The 25,477-nt window shown below is 37.3% G+C and overlaps 1 long non-coding RNA gene across 1 annotated transcript in view; it reads right to left on the reverse strand.

Annotated features, from left to right (window-relative positions):
• The window catches only part of LOC126585527 (uncharacterized), a 77,347-nt gene extending 52,649 nt beyond the window's left edge, over positions 1–24,698 (reverse strand). Inside the window, exon 1 of the long non-coding RNA XR_007610567.1 lies at positions 24,288–24,698. This is a non-coding gene — a long non-coding RNA (uncharacterized LOC126585527). The remainder of the gene's footprint in view (positions 1–24,287) is intronic.
• Between the last annotated feature and the right edge of the window lie 779 nt (positions 24,699–25,477).

Genomic DNA, 25,477 nt, shown 5'->3' on the forward strand with positions numbered 1-25,477 from the left:
TTCTTAACTCTAGAAATTGCGTTCTTTGTGAAACATATATGTGAGCATTCGTTTTCATATCTACATCAATCTTCTCACATATGACTAGTGTAGGGTGTGGGGTTAGATAATCTGAGTGAAAATAGAGTGTATATCCTGTAAGGAATTGAGGAAATTCTCTAAGGCATGTTACCACATTCAAAGCATTGTTTTAATTGATTACTTGTGAACTAGTAAGTAGTGGCTTTAATTAAGTATGTGCTTACGAGTAAAGATGACTAAAATTTGTGGGGATAACAATCTTTAACATGTCATGTGCATTGGAAATCCCTGAGGCAAACGTTGGAAGGTTTAGGTTTTGTTTTGGTTAGTTTGTTTCGTTTTGTTTTCTTTCTCTTGTTTGTTTTGCTCGAGGACTAGCAAAAGCTAAGTGTGGGGGAATTTGATAGGAGCATATGTATGCGACTTAGTGGGCTTGTTCTTGTGCATTTATGTTGTTTTTCTTTAGTTATTTTAGTGTTTAAAGTCATTTTCGTGCAATTTCAGGTTTAGAGACGAAGTATGCAAAGAAGTGCGAAATGGAGCATTTTAGAGCAAAATTGAGCCGGAATGTTGTGTATGCTAATGGAGCACGAGGAATGGACGAGTTTGAAGGTCAAAGGAGCTTAAGAAATGAAGAAATAAAAGTGAAGAACAAAGAAGTCGGAATTGGCAACCAAAGTTTCTAAAGTTGGAAGTTCCTATTCTTGGAGGTTTCCATTTTCGTGAGTTTCTATTCTTGGCTTTGGGCTTTTAGATGACCTAAACCCTAATTCCTTGTGGATCCTAAGCCCATGCCGCACCCTAGGGCCTAATCATTTAATTTCTGCCAAGTTAAACCCTAATCTATCTCCCCTAGGGTTTGGGCCGCACCTAATGTTCTAGAAACCCTATTTTCTGATGGACTTTAAGCCCTTTGCCGCACCTAAACCCTAGCCCATTGCTTAAACCTGATTTCCCTAGGGTTTGTGGTGCCTATATATATGTGTTCTAAAGCCTTGCCGCACATATCACCCCCTCCACAATTCAGAAATTCATAAAACACATCCATCACACTTTGCCGCAGCCTTCATTCACCAACCAGCCACTTCCCACTCCTTGCCGCAGCCATTCCTTTACTCCAGCCATCATTCTACACCTCCATACACCACCCATACCCCTTGCCGCACCACCATACCATCCTAACTCTCTTCCAAAACCAAAATCACATCCAAAAATCCCCTAAACCCTCTCTGCCGCAGCAAGGAGAAGAAGAAAGAGGAGCTTGACGTGCAGAAATTCAAAGTGGAATTGTTGGGCGTTTTAGGTGTAATCTTTCTTATGTCTTCGATGTTTCAATTCAATAAACTTTGTGTTGTGAGTATGAGGAACTAAACCCCCCTTGGTTAGGGGGGAATTCGAAACCATGTACATGCTTGCAATATGATTTGATTACATTCGGTTGTTATTTCATAAGTTGTGGATTCAATTCGTTCATCTACTTGATTGATAACTTATTTGTGTATATTGATTGAGAGTGCACGCTTAGTTTTCATGCATGAATATGATGCTAGATTATGAGGGAGTTTCACCTAATAGTTACAATCTTATAATCACAAGTAGTGAAGGTCGCTTGAAAACGATCGCGTTGAATGAATTCTTGGCATAAGTTTCATGCAATTCATAGTAACGAATGCTTTGTCAATGCTTATGTTTTTCATAGAACTTAATGATTCTTGCTTGTATCTCTATTATGCAATTCATGTAGGGAACTTGTAGGGAATGTTTTGGGTTGTCTTATGCAATCATCCAACTCAATAACTTGTGGAAAAACTGAGGGTTAATTAGTGCAATTCACGGTTAATTTGGGGCGTTGAGTATTCATAATTTATTGGAAGAACAACTGAAAATCGTTTTGTTTGCAAGTGTGTCATGTGTGGAGAAGAACCTCCTAACTAGCCTTTTATCCATCATTTTCATCCAAAACGTTTTTACAATCTGTTTGTTTTAAAGTTTCTGTTTTGTTTTCAATTTTCGTCCAAAACAAATCCCCCTTTATTTTGAAGTCTTAGATTAGTTAGTAGGTGTTTGATTTGTGTTTCTAAGTGTTTTGATTCAAGTTTTCACCCAAATTCGTCCAAGTTCTTGTTAGGTTCTCAAAACTGCCCAGAAAGTGGTTTTTAGGCAGTTTTGAGTCATTAGGTTGCTGTTTTGAGTTTTAGGTTTGTTTAAGTGTTTTAACCTTTAGTTTTGCATTCTTTGAGTCTAGTTTAGTGTTTTAAACTTTGTTTTTGAGTTTTTAAGTTAGTTTCCAAGTGTTTAGCAATCCCTCCTAATCCCCGGTCCAGAACGATCCCTACTTACATACTTTACTACGATTGTCAAAAGAGGATTTAATTTGTGTGCTTATCTATTTCGCATCAAATGCATAATAGAGATACAATCAGAGATCATTATGTTCAATGAAAATCATAAGTGTTGATGAGGCAATTATAACTATGAATGCATGATACAATTGCCAAGAATTCAATTAACGCGATTGTGATAAACAACCTTCACAACTCATGAATATAAACTTGTAACGATTAGGTGAAACTCATTTATATTCTAGCATCTAATTCATGCATGAAAACTAAGTATGCATCCTTAATAAACATACAAGAATCAGTTATGAATAAAATAGATAATTGAATTGCAATCACAACTTATCAAATCACAATTGGAAGAAATCAATTCAAATCTCAAGCATGTTCATGGCTTCAAACTTCCCCCTAACTAAATAGGGGTTTAGCCACTCATAATTGCAACAAAATTAGAAAATAACAAAGTAGACATTGAAAGCAAGAACGAAGTACACCTAAAATGCTCCAAAGTTCCAAGCTTGAAACTCCAAGGACCTTTGTTTTCACCACCTTGTTGTAGCACAAGTGTCTAGGATGTGTATGGATATATGGATGGAATGGATTTGCACGGCATGGAAAATGGAAATGTATGGAGATGTGCTTGAATGTATGGATGAAATGGAATGGAGCTCAAGGCAAGGGACTTGTGTTTGTGAATGAAGCTCTTTTGATGGATCCAAATTGTTCTTAGGAAGGGGAATGGTGGATGTATTTATAGGCTAAGGAGAGGACCACTTCAATTCGTTGCATGTGCAGTTTGTATGGGTGTGTGATGTCCATGTTTCCCTTTACATTTGCACACACATGACCTCCATCATTTCAGCCACAAATCAACCCATTTTCTGCCCATGTGTGTGTCTTTCCTTTGCCCATGTGTGTGTTTTTCTTTGCCCATGTGTGTGTGTTTTTCCTTTACATTTTCACACACATGTTCTTCATTATTTCAGCCAACAATCCACCCATTCTCTGCCCATGCCAAGCCCTCCATGCAGTGCCTTTCTTGTTGTGTGTGTGCTGTCCATGTAGAGTGTGTGTATGCCCTCCAACCTGTGCAGTTTGCATGTGTGTAGCTGTCCATATTTCTCTTTTTCATGTGCATTTCCACTTGCTCCAAAGCCCAATGAGTGCAATCATAACCTCATTTGCTGCTGAGTGTTGATGACAAAGCAAAACACAAAACAAGTGCCTTTACTTTCTCATTTTATTAGCCAAATCTGCTTAGCCCTTTTCTGAACCTTTTAGTGTTACAATGCCCATAACTTCTTCTAGAAAAATGATATTAACAATCTGTAAATTTCTCCAGCAAATAGACATCCGTAGCTTTCCAAGCATATAAGGTTCATTCTCTCATTCATTCTGAGCTGTTCTTAACGTGCTTCCAAAGTCAGCTAATCTGCACAGGCAGTTTTGACGAATTTGTTACTTAATATCTCACTTGTGCTACTTTTCTTTTCTTTGCTTGATAAATCACACAAAACACAAAAACATAGTAAATAACTAAAAAATATAAGGAACTAACTAAGAAAAGACAAGTGAATTTTATGTAAAATATATATAAATATGAGCTTATCACAATCCCCTCCTCATGTACCTCCTACGAAACTAGCTTCAAAGGAGGAGTGTCAAAATTATGCTAGACACTTTGAGGATGACTTACAAACCAAATGCTTAATCCTCACTTCACTTAGCAAGGAGCTTAAGAAGTTATATAAGCACATCGACACTTCATGTGCCATGGTTGATAGTTTGCATAGGATGCATGACATTGAGACAGGTAACGTACGATTCTCAATTGTTTGTAGTCTATTGAATGCCAAAATGGCAAATGGGGCATCAGTCCATAAACATGGACAAAAGATGGAAAGGATCTTTCAAGATCTTGAGAGTTTAGGAACTTCCATCAATTGGAAAATGGCCCAAGACTTTTTCCTTGCATCTCTCTCGAATGATTTCACTAAGCTTATAATAAACTATAAAGTTAATAGATTTGATCATACTCTTTCTGAGATGATTGACATGTGTTGTAAGTTTGAACAAGGTTTCAAAAGGGACAGTGGGAGTGAGAATGCAATCACAAGGAAAAGGTTGCATAAGAAGAAGGCAATAAAATCCAAAGGAACATGCTTTCATTGTGGAAGGGATGAACATTGGAAGAAGAAATACAGGGTGCGTATTGCGAGCCTTATGACATGAAATTTTGAAGGGACTATTTCTGTCATAGAGAGTGCTTTTATAGTAAGCTCCAATTCCTGGATATTTGATTCAGGCGCTAGTCAACATATCTGCAATTCGTTGCAATGACTAACAGGGAGCAGGACACTGCACAATAGGGAGATAATTGTGTGAGTTAGGAGCGACACTAAGATCTCTACAAAAGTCGTAGGCACCTACATGCTTAAACTACCCTTTGGGGAAGTCTTGGAACTTACAAATTGTTTATATTTTCCTTCATGTATAAAGAATTTGATTTCTATCTCTATGCTTTTACAAGATGGGAACTCAGTATTGTTTGACAAAAAAAGTTGCACTTTATACTTGAACAGTCGTATTATCTCTCATGGTAATATGATAGAGGGACTTTTTCACCTAGAGACAAGTAGTGGGATGCACTATATCGAGAGCGGGAATACCTCAAAACCCAAAAGAGCTAGAGAAGAAGTTAACCAAGTTAGACTTTGGCATTTTAAACTTCAACATGTAAACTAGGATAAGATTAGCAAGATGTCGAAAGACGGATATCTTAGCCCATTGGGTAATGACCACATGGGCACTTGTGAACCTTGTCCACTAGTGAAGATGTCTAAATCTCCATTCACTAGGAAAGGAGAGCGGGCCAAAGATATACTAGCATTAATCCACACAGATGTATGTGGACCTATGTCGACGATATCAAGGGGAGGCTTCTTCTACTATATCACATTCACCGATGATCATTCTCGGTTTAGCTATGTGTATCTTATGAAGTACAAGTCAGAATCCTTTGAAAAGTTCAAAGAATTCAAGAATGAAGTGGAGAAGCAAAATGGGAAACATATAAAGACCCTAAGATCAGATCGAGGGGGTGAGTATCTGAGTACTGAATTCCCAGATTATCTCAAAGAGTGTGGAATAGTATCACAGTGGACTCCACCAGGAACTCCTCAACATAACGGAGTTTCTGAGAGGAGAAACTGAACCTTAATAACATGGTTCATTCTATGATGAGTTCTGCTGATCTACCAATATCATTCTAGGGATATGCACTACACACAGTAGCTTATTTGCTAAATACAGTGCTTTCTAAATCTGTTCCACAAACACCATATGAGATATGGTATGGGAAGAAGCCAAGTCTTCAACATTTTAAGATTTGGGGTTATCCTGCATACGTTAAGAAACAAGATGTAGGAAAGCTTGAAGCAAGATTTGTTAAATGCTATTTTGTAGGGTATCCTAAACAAACCTATGGATAAGAATTCTATCACCTTGACGACCAGAAAGTCTTTGTCGCCAGAAATGCTATATTCCTTGAGGATGAATTTGTTCTCAATGGAACTAGCAAAAGAATGATAGAATTAAAGGAAATTCCTGATGAGCCACAAACAAGCAATCAATAGATGGACAACCCTGTTCCTAAACGCTTAGCTCTACGTAGATCTGAACGGGTTAGCAAGCCACCTAGGAGGTATGGCTTGGATAATGACTTTGGGGAATTGCACCTTCTAGGTGACAATGACACAAAGGAGGACCCTAAAGACTACACTGAAACAATGTCTGACGTTTGCACCTTCTAGGTGACAATTGCACCTTCTAGAAGGTATAATACATGTTGGAAACAAATGGGTCTTCAAAAGGAAGATAGGCGCTGATGGGAACGTGGAGACTTATAAGGCTAGACTAGTAGCCAAGGGTTACAGGCAACGAAAAGGGATTGACTATGAAGAAACCTTCTCTCCTGTAGCTATGGTTAAGTCCGTTCGGATTTTGCTTGCTATAGCTGCATACCATGATTATGAGATATGCCAAATGGATATGAAGACGGCCTTTCTTAATGGCTACCTAGAGGAATAGCTCTATATGACTCAGCCCGAAGGTTTCGTGTCCAAGTCTGAAAAGACTAAGGTATGCAAGCTTCAGAGGTCCATTTATGGACTTAAGCAAGCCTCTAGAAGCTGGAATATTCGTTTTGACATTGACATCAAATCGTTTGGTTTTAGTCAAAATTAAGACGACAATTGTGTTTATCAAAAGGTCGTTAGGGATGTAGTTGTATTCCTAATGTTATATGTAGATGACATATTACTATTCGGGAATGCAACTGCAGTACTTTCTTCTGTAAAAGTATGGTTATCCAAAACCTTCCACATCAAAGATTTGGGAGATGCATCTTATGTACTTGGGATAAAGCTCTGTCGTGATAAATCTAGAAAATTAATTGGATTATCCCAATATATGTACATAGATAAGGTGCTAAGTAGGTTCCAGATGGAATAGTCTAAGAAAGGTTTTCTTCCTGTGAGACATGGAATTCATCTTTCTAAATCCATGAGACCTAAGACTCCTGAAGAAATACGGCAAATGAGTGCTATTCCATATGCTTCCACCATAGGAAGTCTCATGTATGCCATGATATGCACAAGGCTTGATATCGCATATGATGTGAGCATTACTAGTCGATATCAATCTAACCCAGGATCAGAACACTGGGCAGCTGTCAAGACAGTCCTTAAGTACTTGAGAAGAACTAAAGACATGTTCCTCGTTTATGGAGGAGCAACAGAGTTGCGAGTGGAAGCCTATATAGACGCAGATTTTCAATCTGACGTCGATGATAGAAGTTCCAACTCCAGATATATGTTCACTCTAAATGGTGGGGCTGTCAGCTGGAAAAGCAAGAAATAAGATGCAATTGTTGATTCCACGACAGAGGCTAAATATGTCGTTGCAACTGAAGCCGGCAAAGAAGCGTTATGGATGAAGAAGTTCATTACTGAACTTAGAGTGGTTCCAACTATTACATCACCAGTAACTTTGTATTGTGATAATAGTGGGGCGATAGCTCAAGCCAAGGAACCCAGGGCTCAACAAAAGAACAAGCATTTTGACAGATGCTTTAATATCATCAGAAGATATGCCACCGAGGGGAAAGTCAACATCCTCAAGGTTGCCTCAGTCGATAATGTAGCAGATCCACTGACAAAGCCAATGTCTCAAATCCAACTTGACCACCATATGAAAAAGATGGGTATTAGATACATGGGAATGTGGCTTTGAGTGCAAGTGGGAGATTGTTGGAAGTATGCCCACAAAGCCACTCATTTGATGTAATAGTTTTTGGAATACTTATTGTGTTAAACTATTACATGTTTAATGCAAGGCAAATCTTATTGTTAATCATTATTTAATGTATTATGCGTTTAAGCAATAAGGGAATCCAAAGAATGTATTTAATCTAAGAGAGAAGTGATCTAAGTAAGTTAGATTAATGAGACCCTTCTTTTATGTTCATTCCTAAAACGTTCCTAGCCATAGGATTGCCAATTGGGCATTGACAATCTGTTAAGGTTAGTATGTGTTATGTTAACTCAAGCATAAGTATGACTAGTCTCAAGCCATTTAGTGTTGGACACTGGGACAAACACATAGTTGCTCAAAAGGTAATTGAGTACATTGAACAACGATCAAAAGGGAGTTCGAACATACATGTCATGTAAGAACTCTTAAGTTGCAATATGCAAAGTAGTCATTTGACCTGAGGCATCATAGATGTCTAATGGTTAGGTCCTTGATCTTTGATCATGTTAAAGGCATTCCATTGAGAGTGTCCACGACATTGTTGGGGTCAAGCTATCTAGTCATGTAGGCATATGAATGCACAAAAAGGGATCTATAACCTTCCATGGTGGAGGGAGAATACTCTGAGATATGATTCGGGAGTCTTTGGCCAAAGCATACGAATATGACTTAGGAAGTTTGTTCCAAATCATATTCAATTGAATCATATAGAGAAGTATCACATTAGATAGTAGATGATCGGATCATATTTATATATATTTTTACTTCAAATTCACTCGTCTTTTATTAGTTAGTTCCTTATATTTTTGAGCTATTTACGTTATTTTTGTGTTTATAGGATTTGTTATAAAAATGGCACAAATGAGTTTTAAATAATAAATTCGTCGAAAATTGCTTTAGTCGTTCTCATTCTGTCATGGGTTATTGGTAGAATTATGTCACGGATTATAGGTCATGGAAGTTAGGCTAAATTTGTTAGGTATGCATTAGAAATTATATGGCGTGACATCTTCCATACCCACTGATGATATACTTCCATATCCACTGAATTCAGGTTGGTGCATCACATTTATATATATATATGATATATCTAAAAGCTGGTAAGTGTGGTAGGTGAGAGAAGAGAAAACTGAGTGGAATGATTAAAGCGGCTTGGGCAGGGTGAAAAGGCAGGAGGAGGGAATAAGAGGTCAGAGGGCAGAAAGACTGGGAGAGACAGCTGCCTTGCGGAGCAGAAAATCGAGGGGGCTGCCTGGCGCAGCGTGAAGCCTCGGAGGGGGAGAAACGAAAGAGGACAGAGGAGAGGGACGGTGTGCAGAAGAGGCAGGTCAGGGAGAGGAATCAGAAGCAGACAGCTGCCTTAGGCAGCGAGAAAAACAAAGAAGAAAAGCTGCCAGGCAGCGAGAAAGAGAGGGAGCTCGCAGAAAATGGTTCAAAGGCACGGACAGGCAGAGAGCAAAGCTTCACTTTCTTCTCTCTCGGTTAAATCTTTCCAAACTTATATTTTATTTCTGTTTTAATAATGTGTAACTAAATTTATTTTGGCTAGAGGTTAATTCAAAGCCATGAATATATTTGTAATATGAATTGATTACCTTCAGTTGTGATTTCTGAGTTGTGATTTAATTTGCTTAACTGCTTGATTGATAACTTATTTTTGTATGTCGATTAAGGATGCATACTTAATTTACATGCATTAATTTGATGCTAGAATATAAGTAAATTTCACCTAATCGTTATGAACTTATATTCACAAGTAGTGAAGGTTGTTATCCACAATCGTGTTAAGTAAATTCTTGGCATAAGTTTCATGCAAATCATAGTAACGAGTGCCTCGTCAATGCTTATGTTTTTCATAGAACTTAATGATTCTTGCTTGTATCTCTATTATGCAATTCATGTAGGGAACTTGTAGGGAATGTTTTGGGTTGTCGTATGCAATCATCCAACCCAATAACTTGTGGAAAAACTGAGGGTTAATTAGTGCAATTCACGGTTAATTTGGGGCGTTGAGATTTACAATTTATTGAAAGAACAACTGAAAATCAATTTAGGTTGCATATGTGTCATGTGTGGAGAAGAACCCTCTAGCTAGTCCGTCACCTATCCTTTCACCTTAATTTCATGCTTTTGTCAATTCTGTAATTTATTTAAGTTTAATTTACTTCTCGTCAAAACCAAACACCCCCCTCATTATTAAATTATATTATTTAGTTAGTTTTCATTGTTGTTAGTCTTTTAATTCAATTTCCGTCCATTGCAGTTCCTAGTGTCTAATTTGATTGTTTTCATTATTTTGAGTCATTCTAAGTGTGTTTCGAGTTATTAGAGTTTTTAGCCTAGTTTTGTGTCCTTGAGTCTTGTTTAATATTTTTAAATTATTTTAGAATAGATTAGCAATCCCTCCTAATCCCCGGCCTAGAACGATACCCTACTTACATCTTTACTACAATTGTCAAAAAGAGGGTTTAATTTGTGTGTCAAGTAATTCTCGCATCAGTAGACATGACACAAACTATCACTTAAACAATGTGATTAAGAGTATTGTATTAGAGAAGGACCGTATTGCATTGTAATTGTAACTGGATAGGTTCTCCAACCATTTCTACTTAGCTTGGGTAGCCATGACATACTGCTAGGTGTCACTCATGGTTTGTGGAAGCCCTGAGGATTAGCAAATGCTAATCTTCATCAAAGGGAGAATTGAAATGTAGTTTCAATTCACAATCGATCGTTAAGAGTAACAATCGCCCACTGCCTCACTAATTGGAACCTAATGGATCGTACACTGAGTAAGGATGAAAGTGAAGAAATATATATGAGATGGATAAGCAATTAAATAGTTTAATTGAGAATGGTCAAGATGAATTAATTAGTTAATTAATCTTACAAAAGGTTTGTATTGGGCTTTTCAGTTGGTTTTGGGTATCAGGGCCCAAAAGGGTTTTTGGTCCACAATCCCTATTGAGTTTAGGTTGTGTGACAACTAAAACTAAATGGAAATTAACCCAAAAACAAAGTCAAAAGCAGCCTAGGGTAAGCGGATGCAAACTTAGCTTAATTGCAAGTTTGCCACTCACATGTGAGGTGGTATAAAGGCAACTTTATAGCCATTATCTCACTAAGGGTTTTCTTGAGAAAAGAAGAGAAACTTTTTCTCTCTTTTTCTCCATAGAGGCCGGCCATATAGGGGAAGGATAGCTAGCAATCTTTCTTCCTCTCAGTCATCCATTTCATCTTTACATCTCATCCTTGGTGTGGAGACTTAGAGACACCAAACCTTTGGTATTCTTGGAGACCCTTTCCTCACATCCTCAAGGAGCAAAGGAGTATCAAAAGGAAGAAAATCACAAGGAATATCTAAGGAGCTAGGAGGTGACTTGAAGACCCTCCACTTGGGTGAATCCCTTGTGTAAACAAGGACGAGCTTCAAGGGTAATGAATCTCAAAATCCTTTCTTCTCTTTAATGTTTTTAAAGAGTCTTATGGTTCACCATTCACTAGGCTTTGAAAGTCATGGATTTTAGAATTGTTTTTGAATGCATGCCTACTTTAAAGTGTTATTAGTTTGCATATGTGTTCAAATGTTCTCACATGTTCTTAGCTAGGACAATATTATTCCTTCAGGCAAAGTGTTGACCACGAACACAACCGATTGGTTTCTAGTAAAGTATCCAACCAAGTTTTTGCTAATCTAAAGTTTGGAAATTCTGATGTTAGGTGTGTTTTTGAATTTTTTTAAGTGTTTTACAACCATTTTGGTTTATTTTATAATTATGGACAAACGTATTGTGAGCGGGAGCCGTTTTCTACATCATGGTTGGTGGATGTGGAGAAGGTGTACAAGGCCATCAACCTTGATCACTATTGGATTGTTGTTGAGATGAATCTTGCAGTTGGGAGAATAATGGTGTACGACTCATTGATGTCTACAAACCAACACACATAAAGCAATTGCCAAATTGGCTCCCTTCCAAAGCTTATTGAATGAGATGAAGAACCAACCTTGGCTCATCATTGCAAGTCCAAAGTCCCCAAAGCTAGCCAATGGGTGAGGGAAAATTTAATTACATTGTTAGTCAGTTTAAATTGAATTGTCTATGAATTGATTTTCAAAGTTGTTGAATTGTTGTGTGCAGCAGGGGGGATTGCGGTATTTTCACTTTAAAAGTGATTGAGTTCTTATCATGTGGCCTTCCTTTGGATAGAATTATGGTCGCCAATGTTCTCAAATACCAACTGAGGATGGCGATCGACATGTTACATAGCCTTCACAATGTGTAGTGCGTGGTGTATGATTCAAACTTATGGTTCACAAACAATTTTATGTACATTTACTGCTAAAGAACAATGGTAGTTTGTAAATAAATATTACATTGTTTGTGTTTGGTGTTGGATAATTTTTTAATTTCTTGAGATTGTTTGTAGTTTGTTTAGATGAATTATGTTTGTTCAACACCTGGTTCATTGTGGATGTTTGTAACTGATTTCTCCATATTATTACTTCTTAAGTGACATCCCTCACACTTTTATATATTGAAACATTGTTTGGGACAATATCTGAAACCGTCCCTTATGTTTTATTGTGGTGTCACAATTGCTCAACCGAACATTATAAGTAATGAAGGTTTGTCACAATATATGAAACCACCACCTATGTGCCATGAGCGTTTGTGAACGTTTATGAAGCAGGAATTTTTCTTAAGAAGCTATCACATTTCTAGCAACCAACCATTATGTGTTATGAAAACTTGTGAATGTTTATGAATCAAGAACTAATTATTAAAGAGCTGTGATAGTTCTAGCAACCAACCATTATGAGTTATGAAAACTTGTGAATGTTTATGAAAAACACACTTGGCGAGAGACAACCCTAATCTATCATGCCTAAACCCTAAACTGAACAAAAACAAAATTAAAGTTATAGGATTATCAGGTCGTAGCCACAATCCAGCTTCAATCCACCTTTCCCTCTCTTCCTCTCTTCAACGCATGCAACACCTAACCCCTCTTTCCCGCTTACTCCTATTTTTGTTCATTAGACAAAAGATACCAGTTGAATACAAAAAGTTGAAAATTTTCTATAACCACCAAGTTCTACGCGTGAGCTCGTCCATTCTCAACCATTAGATCCTTGTCCGCACAGATGATCCCCACGCTTCGTCCGCACCTTAGAAATGCCCTTAAAAACATTAGAATTGTGGGCCACAAACTCTTAACTCACTTTAACAAGGCCCAATATTGCGGAACTGGATTTCCTTCATAAAAATAGTAAGGGGTATATTGCAAATAGATCCATGCATAGAAACAACATCATCCTTTGATTAATTTCAGAATTATAGTGCGACAGGAGGAAGACTCACTGTATCACAGGGGAGCACACTTGCAACAAAGGAGCACGCCACGTGCACTTGCACTTGCACATAAAATAAATAAACAGAATTATACAAATAAAATAGAGAAAAACTTGGCTTGCTTAAGGTTAAAGAGAAGTTCCTAGCTCTCCAAAATATTTTGGGGTCTATTCAAATAACTTCGTGCTTATAATCGAAATTGATCATATTATAAATACCTTATACAAATTTTCTTTGCAAAAAAATCAATTTAGACTAAGATTGTTTAGTCAAACAATTATAACAGATAGATAGACAGTTCATAATGTTTTTACCAAATCCGTCTTGTTCAAATGGTGCTTGTGTGTTACTCTTCCTACTGATTTGGTTTTGTGTTTTGAATTTGGCCAATTTCATATCTACGTTTAACTCAATTACTTAATGTTTCAAAATCATTCATATTATAAAATTAAGAATGAAATGTACAAACATGTTTCAAATTGATAAAGAAAAATAATAAAATTATGCAAATAAAAAAATATAAAAGAATTTAAAAATAAAGACGAGAAAATAATATAATTTCATTAAAAAAAAAATTGAAACTCTTCTGCCTCGTACTGTTCCCATAATAGCACCTACCACCATCATCTAATCCATCCAAAACCAACACTCCAACCACCATGAATCGCCCCATAATCACCCATCCTATCTCTTTTCGAACAAATTTTATTTCACTGTTGTCACGCCCGCAAACCCAAGGCCTATATTGAGAAACCACAATCTACCTTAGAATAGAAACATTATCAATTTTCCTTTCCTCAAATCGAAAAGTACACTGGACTCTCTCGTAAAATATAACTGCAGCAGAATATTACTTGACAATACAACTTTGATGACATAATATTACTTGGCAGTACACTGGACTCTCATTAAAAGTCCTGCAACACGACATGGGTGTATTAGTATTTCCTTGTCAGTATAACTTGACAATACTTAATATAAAAACTCGTACACATACCTCGCAAATCATATAGCACTATTTGTTGTAACTCCTCTAGAGTACAAAGCCACCACTATTTGTTTCATAGCCACAACTTTGATGACATAATATATAAATACTTCTTGTAACTCCTCTAGAGTACAAAGCCACCACTATTTGTTTCATAGCCACTCTTGGCCCAACAATCTTTCTCATAAGTCCTGTAACATAATACAGGTGCATGACATTTATACCGAACATGTATTTCCTCATAATTTGTGTAACACAATACAGGACGTGTATGATAAACATGGTTCGTAAGTCCTACAACATAATACATGTATCACCGAACATATATCTCCTCCTCATAATTCGTGTAACACAATACAAGTGCATGTATATTGAGCATGTATCTCCTAAAACATGTATCTCACCGTAATTCCTGTAACACAATACAGGTTCCTGTGTACTTGACAAGCTGACATCATACTAAGGTTTAAACTTCGGACCTGGATTGTCTGTCCTCCCTCATCACATCCCATACTCATCCCCTCTTATTTCTGTGGTCACAGTTAAGCCACGTCAACATTTTATATTGATTTTTTATAAAAATAATAAGACAAAAAGCAATGGGAATATAAAATATTGACGTGACTTAACCGTGATCACAAAAATAAAAGAGGATGAGAAGGGTATAGGATGGGGAGGGCAGACAATTCTGGTCGTTAAACTTCCACATTTCCAAAATATGTATACCCAATGTGTCAGGGTTCTCATTTAGACACGGATGGGTATAATAATGGACTCTTATGTGGGACACCCCTATACACACTAACGGGTTGGTCACATAATGCTAAGGTTTAAACTTCCAGAATTCCAAAGCATGCAAACCCGAGTATCGGTAACCCACGAGTATAATAGTCCAATATCTACACAGACTAGGGCCCATAGCTTCACATCCACAAACTTTCTAAGTATATATATGTATATGAATGATGTATGTATGAAAGATCATCATCAAACTTCTCATTTCGCTCGGGACTTATTACTCCTTGTAATCCCGACTTCATAACTACACATAACAAATTCATTGTAATATATAATATTACTCAAATATATAAAACTCGTGATAAGACTATGATTCAGCACCATCCATGTAAATAAATCTATAATAATATGAAGAGGGTTATGACTTCACACCTCTAAAATGATACTTACTAGATATAGTCGATATTAGTTTGTACTCAAGTGAGACGTGTTCATACTCAAATAAGGCCGCATAGGCTAACATTAACTATGTGACAACCCATCCCAAATTTTATTATTCTATAAATTTTAAAATGTGAATTTACGAGAACACCCTAGAGGCTAGGGTATTGATTTCCGTTGATCACTAGTTCATGATGCGTATGAATTATTATTGTTATTATTTTAAGGGTTGTGGTTGGAAAAAAAAATAAAATAAAAGGAAAGAGGGCTGCCTGATGGCAGCAAAGGAGAGAGGGGAGAAGATGGGCGCTACCCAATTAGGAAAGAAGGGGAAAGTGAGAGGGGACGAATCAGAGGGAGAGACGGGAGGGAAAGGAGGAAGGAGAGAATGAGAGGACCGGCCGGGTTCCCCTTGGACCCGCGCGACCCGTTTCAAAACCCGGCAACCCCGTGTGATTTTCCGATGGTTTTGCACCATTCCTCCGGCGAATTTCAGCCACCCACCATCTGGAAATCAACTCAGCATCATCTCCGCTTCCATATTCAACCATAAACCAACACGAATTGATCATGTTTTCGTGAGATAACACCGGAGGGGTGTGCGGTGCATGGTGGCAAAATCCATCATTTCTAAAATGAATTTCCCCGATCTCCACCACCGTTAGACTCCCCTTAAGCCCCTGAACAAAGCCCAACCAATTATGTATGTATATAATGGGAAATGCTATAACATGGTTGAGTATCAGATTTCATTATGGTTTATCTATATGTATGTTACCTGCACATAATTATTATGAACGCTTTGAAGTGCAAAGGTGAACGCAGGACACCCAGGTAAGTTTAGGTGATTTTATGGTATTAGCTGAAATGATGGGGTTATGGTATGACTACATGTATGTTTAGGCAACTCCAACCTTGTCTTATAGGTTGCAATGATAGGCAACTCCGACACTGTCGTACCGATTACCCATGAATCGTATATGTTACAATAGATACAGTTAGAGCTCATAAACCTGCACCCCGGTGTTAGTGTCAGGGCGCAGTCCTTCACGTGATGTTCACCTCCTACACCTTACGCTCACCTTGGATCCAAGGTAGGTGCACAGTCATGTCGTACAGACCACTATAGGTGGTTCCGACTCATAGGTGACCCGTGATTATTCGCACAATCTTCATGTGATCGTATCACTTGAGCGTATTTATTTACACCCAGTCCTGTTTTATAAACCACTTTAGGTGGTTTCGACTCGCGTGCAGGTATGCTTATTGAGCTATGGATAAGTCGTACAGGTCACTAAAGGTGACTCCAACTTATAAGCTAGCATATGTGATGAAATATGTGATAAGCTAGCATATGTGATGAGATATGTGATAAGCTAGCATATGTGATGAAATATGTGATGAGCTAGCATATGTGATGAGATATGGGTAAGTTGTATAGGTCACCATAGGTAACTCCTACTTGCATGCTAGTATGGGTTATTAATCACATGATTATTGATATTGGTGATGAGATGCTTTGTTGTGGTATATTTATGATTTTTCTGGAAACTATACAGGTGTTGTAGTGAGAGGTTATAATGTTTTATACGGTTTCTATTAAAATTTCATTTCCAGGACCACTCACCCTTGTTTTGTCTTCACCCTCCAGTTTTATTAGATGAGCTTTCTTATCGTCGAAGATTCGTGGCGATTCTTAGTATTGGAGATTATTTCGAGGGTACGATTCTTAATTCACTCCACTGTACTTGCTTATGCTCTAATGTCACGTGTGAAGTGGGTTCATTCTCGCTCACCAGCACATTCTGGTATTTAGGCACTCTTAGGTTTAAATTTATTCACATTTTTCCACATCATCACACTTTATGACTTCGTCACCCTCTAGGTGTCGACCGACACAGCTCGATTCAGAGTCCTAATGGACATCCCGGGTCGGGGTGTGTCAGTTTGGTATCAGAGCATAAGTTGGGCAGTATTGCGTTCATCACACACGTGATGTGAGCATTCTTGGTTCTTGAGTCTAATGTTTGAATCTTACCACCTCGGTAGATTTGACGACTTGTTGATCTTTAGAAGATCATTTTGTCGAGTGTCTCTATAGTATAAGCAAATGACTGTTTGCCAAGGAAAGGTGTGGGATTAAGACTAGTTGATGACCCTAACATGGGGTTAATGTATTATTATTGGTGTATCGGCAAGGATTTATGGGTCAATCTCATCACTATTGTTAACCGTCATTATTAAACCTTTTGGAGAGTAGAAATCAAAAATAGTTTTGATTCCTTGGCGATATCCGTGAGAATACCACCATTTCATTTCTTCGTACTACATTAGTTTTCTTGCATTTTTTCGCACAAATCCTATTTCAAGTTGGTGGTCTATGTAACAAATTTTTGAAAGTCAGAGTTTTCTCGTGAAGCTTGTTAAATCCATAGTAGTCTCATCAATGTATAGAACCATTTAGAATGAACTATTTTATCCATGATTTAAAGTTAACAATTATCATCTTTGCTTGGGAAATAGAATGTGTGACAGCCCGTCCCGAAAGATATTCTCTGATGGTGTGAAGTGTCTAATTTACCCTTAAACGTTTGTGGTGTTATGTGATTTAAGTTGTGTTGTGGACCAATTATTTTCTTTCCTAAGTACTTGGACCCAATTAGAACTTAAGGTTTTAGTTGTTTTTGGTTTGGTTGGCCAAACCTGGACCACACACAAACACACCCTTACTATCAAACCTGGACCACACACAAACACACCCTCACTATCACCTTCCGTTGACACTTTCTCTCTCTCCTCATTCCCTCAGATTTTAACCATTTTTCATACAACATACGGACAACCTTCAAACCTTCACTTCCAGTCACAGATTGGGGTTGTAGTTGGCACCTTTGAACTCCTAGTAAGTTCAGGAGTTGTTCTATACCATTTTTGGTACTTGAAACCATCGAAAACCTGAGAACCCAAGAACCCCGATTTGGAGTACTGTTCATCCACTTATGATTGTGAAACGTTTTAGTAGTTTTAAGGTTATAGGAAGCCTTAAAACGCCTTCACAAAGCTCGGGGAAGAAAGTTGGAGTGTTTTGGACGTCGGGAATTCCCAGTTCGTGAGTTTCAAACTTTGGCCCGATTATCGAGGTTTTTTCGGTAAGATTCCATGGATTTTAGGGCTTTAAATTGGTAAGGTTTTGTTCTACTCGTTGTAAGCTTCAAGTTGGTATAAATTTCGTGAATTTTGGTTAAGAATCTAAGAAGATATGAAGGTTTGATTATTTTTCAAGTTTTCGGGAATAGTAGCTGCACCATCGCCGGGCTTTGGCGACCTAAGGAAGGAGGAGGAGAATATTCCGTCAAAATTGACGGATTATTCTGATGCCGTCAGGTAAACATAATGGCATATTTTGATTTTTGACAGAATATTCCCTAATGCCGTTAGGGAATCCGTTTGGTGTGCTAGACACGTGGGTCAAGTGGGTCGCGCTTTTGGCCGTGCCTTGGCCAGTGCGTGAGGACGCATGGGTGCTCGAATTTTTTTTCTAAAAATATGGGGATGTTCGTGTTGCTGAGTAGATCATGTTAGTATATTCAAACACCCCATTTGAGCAGTGTATGAGAAGTTATTTCCTAGTTTTGTATATGTGCTTTAAATAACGTTTATTCAGTTATTTCGCATATGGGTGAGACCTATCCCGAGGATGAGCACCATCAATCGAGGTTCGAGGGCTACGACCCTTCAACATATCAGTGAGTGGGCTTTTGGTTTTCCGTATATACCTATATACTTGAGATTTTTCCCAAAAAATAAAAATTGAATGATTATACGTTTTGAAATGCCATGCAAAGTATCTGCCTATTTTATTTATGCATTAGTAGTGCTTTTCTCCTATAAAAAGGCTTAGGAGTTTTCTAACATCTGACACATTTATATCCTTAAATTGACTCTCATTTTTAGCTCATTACAATCAGCTTTGAGTATAGGAGTAACTAAAAACTAGCTGTTATCAGAATTTGTAATTGAACAACTCCTCTTTATTTTGTCATAATTTCTGGTCGAAACCTCCAAATCACAAGTTGTAAAGACCATCAGAAATAAGACTTCCAGGGCTTTCCAACCATATATGGCCCATTTTATAATTCATTATGAGCACTTCAGGGCAAAGCTCGCAAGTTGGCTATTCTGGAAGGGCCTTTTTATGGCAAATCTTGGGTCACTTGTGGGCTATGGTTTGGTCTTGGGTGAGTTGGGCTTCAAACTATCCATTCTAGGCTCTTAAAATATTCAAAATAAGATTATTTCTTCAAGCCATTACTTTCATCCTAAAATACAATATAAACAACAAAATACCTTGTGATGCATAGAGATTTTAAGTAAAAAACCTAAGTAAAAGAAGGCATAAAAGTATAACTTTATGCACTCAACACAAGCTCTTCTAGAGTCTTAGTGACATCCATGTCAATGACAGCAATTCAGAATATGACTTTATAGTTTATCACGCAAGGGCATAATTCATCCCTAACTGATTAAATAATCACTTAGACAAGTATACCACATCCGTCGGATTGCTTCAATCTGTAAGTGAACGCCTTAAACGAGTTGGCAGGGTATTCTGTGGTTTGGAACTATTTGAGTTAGTCCATTTAAATCTTTGGGAACTTACATGTCAATCTCTATATCAATATCCCCATGAAGAAACACTAACCAAATTTGTAATGCTGTAGTAAATCACAAAGAGTTTGAGAGAAACCTTAAGCCGTAACGCGTGCATCATATTGCACTATTTCATTCATCTCATTACGCTTCCTTTCTCTCTTGTAACACAACAAGGTTACCTTGGGCAGTGTAGGAACGATAGGTCCAAAACACATTTTGGTAAGGAATTTAAACCTAGATTGTGATTTTGGTTGTCCAATCAGTTCTACGTTGTCACTAATCAATGGAACACAGTTTGATATCGTCACTTTTCATTTATTTCAGTAGCTACCATATAAGTGAAAACATCATCAATGATAATCTCATTCCAATTCCATTATCTCACCCAAACTAGTATACTGGACCAAGAACTTTAAGTCTTGGGAGTAATCTGGATTATCTCATAAGATGGAAATGATTTGAGATAGTGATCGAGTATAGATTCATTTTGTGTCGTGACCTTCATCTTCTAGGGAAGTGAATCCTATGAACCAAGTGATCTATTGTGCTTTAGGCTGAGACAGATTGATTGGCTATCCATCGATGTACCAGACTATCCAACAAGAGTGGCCAAACTATCCAATAGAAGCGGCATACTCTTCGTGGACATTGACTCGACGTCCGTTAAGTACGTATATCCTTACAGGCATATTTGCAATTGGTATATGATCTCGTCACTTTAGCTAGATCAGAGGAATGCATCTGGAGCAACATTCTGAAAGCTAGAATACATTGTACTTGCTTATCACACTTGTGCGGTACGGGAATCAAGATGAGACATAGTGGGCAACGTCCACAGAAATTCATGCTGTTCTACATGAATGTTGATGTTCATATCTTCTCCTAACGGCGGGAAGACTATCTCATTGAAGTGACAATCCGCAAATGAGCGATAAAGAGATCACATGCAATGGCTCTAAAAGAGCTAGTGTGAAGGAGAATGATGATCGACAAAGATTCACATCCTTCTTTGAGGACCCATATTGGTACATTGTGGTAGCGCAACTTGGCACTTTGAATGCACAACCAAATACGTAAGTACAAAATGTTAGGTTCGTACCTAGTAACCAATTGTAACGTCCAAAATGGTTGGGTGGCAATGGGCCTCAAGGTAGACCAACATAACTGCGTGCAAGATTGCATAGCCAAAACGAAAGCTTGGTGTGTTCACCAAGGTCCAAGTGATCATTGAAATTGCACTTTATGATTGATGCGAAATATATAAGCACACAAATTAAACCCTTTTTTTATCAATTGTAGTAAAGTATGTAAGTAGGGATCGTTCTAGGCCGGGGATTAGGAGGGATTGCTAAATCACTTGGAAACTGACTTGAAAACGTAAAAACAAAGTTTAAAATACTAACTAGACTCAAAGAATGCAAAACTATACTTTAAAACACTAAAACAAACCAAAAGACTCAAAACAGCCCCTAAACACTCAAAACTACCTTAAACACACAATCTGGGCAGTTTTGGGACTCTAACACAAACTTGGACGAATTTTGGTTTTCTAATGAACTAAAACACTTAAAAACATAATCGAAGACAAGTTCTAATTAATATGACTCAAAGAAATAAGATGGGGTTGATTTTGGACGAAAATAATTAAATTAAGACAAGAACAAAGTAAACAAATTCTTAGACAAATTTAAGTGAATCAAAACAGATTGTAAAATGAATTTGAATGAAACTTATGGATGGAAGGCTAGCTAGGAGGTTCTTCTCCACACATGTCACACTTGCATACAAAACGATTTCCAGTTGCTTTTCGATAAGCTATGAATACTCAACGCCCCAAATTAACCGTGAATTGCACTAATTAACCCTCAGTTTTTCCACAAGTTATTGGATTGGATGATTGCATACGACAACCCAAAACATTCCCTACAAGTTCCCTACATGAATTGCATAATAGAGATACAAGCAAGAATCATTAAGTTCTATGAAAAACATAAGCATTGACGAGGCACTCGTTACTATGATTTGCATGAAACTTATGCCAAGAATTTACTTAACGTGATTGTGACTAGCAACCTTCACTACTTGTGAATATAAGTTCATAACGATTAGGTGAAACTCCCTTATATTCTAGCGTTAAATTCATGCATGAAAACTAAGCGTGCACTCTCAACCAACATACACAAATCATTTTTTATACGATCGGATAAGTAAATTGAATTCACAACTTATGAATCACAACTGGATGTAATCAAATCATATTGCAAGTATGAACATGGTTTCGAATCACCCCCTAACTAAGACGGGTTTAGTTCCTCATACTCACAAAGCAAAGATACATAAAATTAGACATTAAAATCAAAGGAAAGAAAACACCTAAAATGCTCCAACTTGGGTAGCAAGTGCATCCAAGAATTCTCCTTTGCTTGCTTGCGGCAGATTGCTTTGTGGACGGATTTTTGGGTAGTTTTATGATGTAGAATGGATGGGGAATGGTATGGAAAGGTTTAGGGTAAGTGTGGAGGAGTGTTTGAGGGTTGGAGGGTGGTGGAGAATGATAGGAGCATATTTATGCGACTTAGTTGGCTTGTTCTTGTGCATTTATGTCGTGTTTCCTTAGTTATTTTAATGTTTAAAGTCATTTTTGTGTGTTTTCAGACTCTAAGTACAAAGTATGCAAGAAGATGCATTTTGGAGGCCTTTGGAGCATGTTTCGGGCTTGGAATGGATAGCAAATGCATGGGCCAAGTGGATGGACGAATTTGAGAACTAAAGAGACCAAGAATATGAAGAATTATGGTCCAAAAGATGAAGAAAATAGCCCAAAAATCTGTCACCCCAACTTGCATTTCTTGCCATGCAAACCACATAGAATTCCCTTTGGATTCCATGCCATGCTTGATCACTCTTGTCCCCTACATAATTTCTAATTTCATGCTTCAATTCATTTAATTATTACACTCAATTGCTTGATACCTCTTGTTCCCTTCACTCATTAGATTTTAGACAACATTTACATCTATTACATGCACCAATTGATGCTCCATCATTCACATTTGGAATCCCATGCCTTGTGTACCACATGTTGCTGCACCTTTGACCCATTTATTGACACATTTTCACCTCCCTTTCCATCTCTATGCAATGTACACAATCATTCATGCCCCCTAGCTACAAGACCACTCCATTTTACCCTTCACACTTTGCATCATCACTTCATTTTCACCCTTGGACCATTGCACACCACACACACAAATTGCCATGCATTTCATCCTTAACCTAACCTGATTTTCTAAGGTTTTTGGGGCCTATAAATACATGTTTACACCCCTTGGCCAAAGAACAATCCCCCATATTCATCATTTTATCACAGAAATTCGTCCATACACACCTTAGGAAGCAAAACACCCCAAAAACACCATTCTAGTGCCTAGAAAACATAATAGCCACTCCACCTTCTTCCACCCTCTTTGCCTAGTTGATGCGAGAATTACTTGACACACAAATTAAACCCTCTTTTTGACAATTGTAGTATAAATGTAAGTAGGGTATCGTTCTAGGCCGGGGATTAGGAGGGCTTGCTAAAACCTCTTAAAAACATAAAAAAACAAAGTTAAAAATATTAAACAAGACTCAAGGACACAAAACTAGGCTAAAAACTCTAATAATTCGAAACACACTTAAAATGACTCAAAATAATAAAAACAATCAAAATAAACACTAGGAATTGAAATGGACGGAAATTGAATTAAAAGACTAAAAACAATGAAAACTAACTAAATAATATAATTTAATAATGGGGGTGATTGGTTTTGACGAGAAGTAAATTAAACTTAAATAAATTACAGAATTGACAAAAACATAAAATTAAGGTGAAATGATAAATGACGGACTAGCTAGAGGGTTCTTCTCCACACATGACACATATGCAACCTAAATTGATTTTCAGTTGTTCTTTCAATAAATTGTGAATCTCAATACTCCAGATTAACCGTGAACAGCACTTTTTTAATCTTCAAGTTTTCCTTAAGTTATTGAATTGGACGGGAAAACGCATACAACAATTCAAAACATTCTTCAAAAGTCCCCTACGTGAAAAGCACAATAGAGATACAATCAAAGATCATTAAACTTTGTGAAAACTATAAGCATTGACGAGGCATTCGTAACTATGAAAAGCATGATACTCTTGCCAAGAATTTACTTAACGTGATTGTGACTAGCAACCTTTACTACTTGTGAAAATAAGTTCATAACGATTAGGTGAAATTCACTTATATTCTAGCATCAAATTCATGCATGTAAATTAAGCGTGCACTCTCAACCAACATACACAAATCAGTTTTTATACGAACGGATAAGTAAATTGAAATCACAACTTATGAAATCACAACCGAAGGTAATCAATTCATATTACAAATATATACATGGTTTCGAATTAACCTCTAGCCAAAATAAGTTTATTTACACATTATTAACACAAAAATAAAATAGAAGTTTGGAAGGATTTAACCGAGAGAGAAGGCAGCTTGCTGCTTCTGTCTTTCAAGGCTGCAAGGGCAGCCTTTCTTCTCTTTCTCCCCGCGAGCTGCCTTTCTTTCTCGCTGCTCTCCTTTCCGCTTTCCCTCTCTCCCCGCGTCAATCTCTCCCCGTCTCTTCTTCATTTTTTTTTTTATTCTTTTTCTTTCTGGCAGCCTTGCTGCCTTCCTGTCCGTGACCTCTGACTTCTCTCTGTCCTCTTATGTCTCTTCCTCTCTCTCACGCTGCCAAGGGCAGCTCCCCCACTCTCCCCCCGATTTTTCTTCTTTTTTTTCTGCGCGCACCCGTCTTTACTCCCTTATCCCCTTTTTCTGTTCCTCCTTTTAATCTGTCAGTGGGCACTCCACTCTCCACTCAGTCTTCCACTCTTCTTTGTCTTCCTTGGATTCTTCTTTCCGCCAGCTGCAAAGGCAGCTTTTCCAGATATATCAATTAATTAAAAATTAAATAATGTCCAAACATGACAAGATAAACGCCCCAACGACTCCATCATTTTCTTATTATTTTTTTTTTCTTTTCTTTTCTTTACAAAACATAAATCATGATTTTTTTTTTATTAATTTATTTAAAAGCTGATCTACACAGTTTTGACGAATTTATTACATAAAATTTCACTTGTTCTATTTTTATTTTCTTTGCATAACAAATCCTATAAACACAAAAATAACGTAAATAGCTCAAAAATATAAGGAACTAACTAAGAAAAGACGAGTGAATTCGAAGTAAAAATATATATAAATATGATCCGATCAAATACCCCCACACTTAACTTTTGCTAGTCCTCGAGCAAAACAAAGAAAACTAGAACAAGAAGAAACAAGAAAAACATTAGCTTCCTCCTATGTGACCCTCATAGAATTTCATTCGAGAAAACAAATCATCAAGAACCATAGCTAACACCAACAAACTAATCCAAGTTCATCTTCCTCATTCAAATATTAGCAGTAATCTTTAAATCATCCTTGAAGTGTAGTGTGTGAGATAGCCATGCTAATGCAATTTCAAGTTTTTATTTTTAAAATCATCATATGCAAACTAGCGACATTCTCACGGGATATGCACTCAATCACACATGTGTTTAGTTTTAATGTGTT

This window comes from Malus sylvestris, chromosome 10, assembly GCF_916048215.2.
Source record: "Malus sylvestris chromosome 10, drMalSylv7.2, whole genome shotgun sequence".
NCBI lineage: Eukaryota > Viridiplantae > Streptophyta > Magnoliopsida > Rosales > Rosaceae > Malus > Malus sylvestris.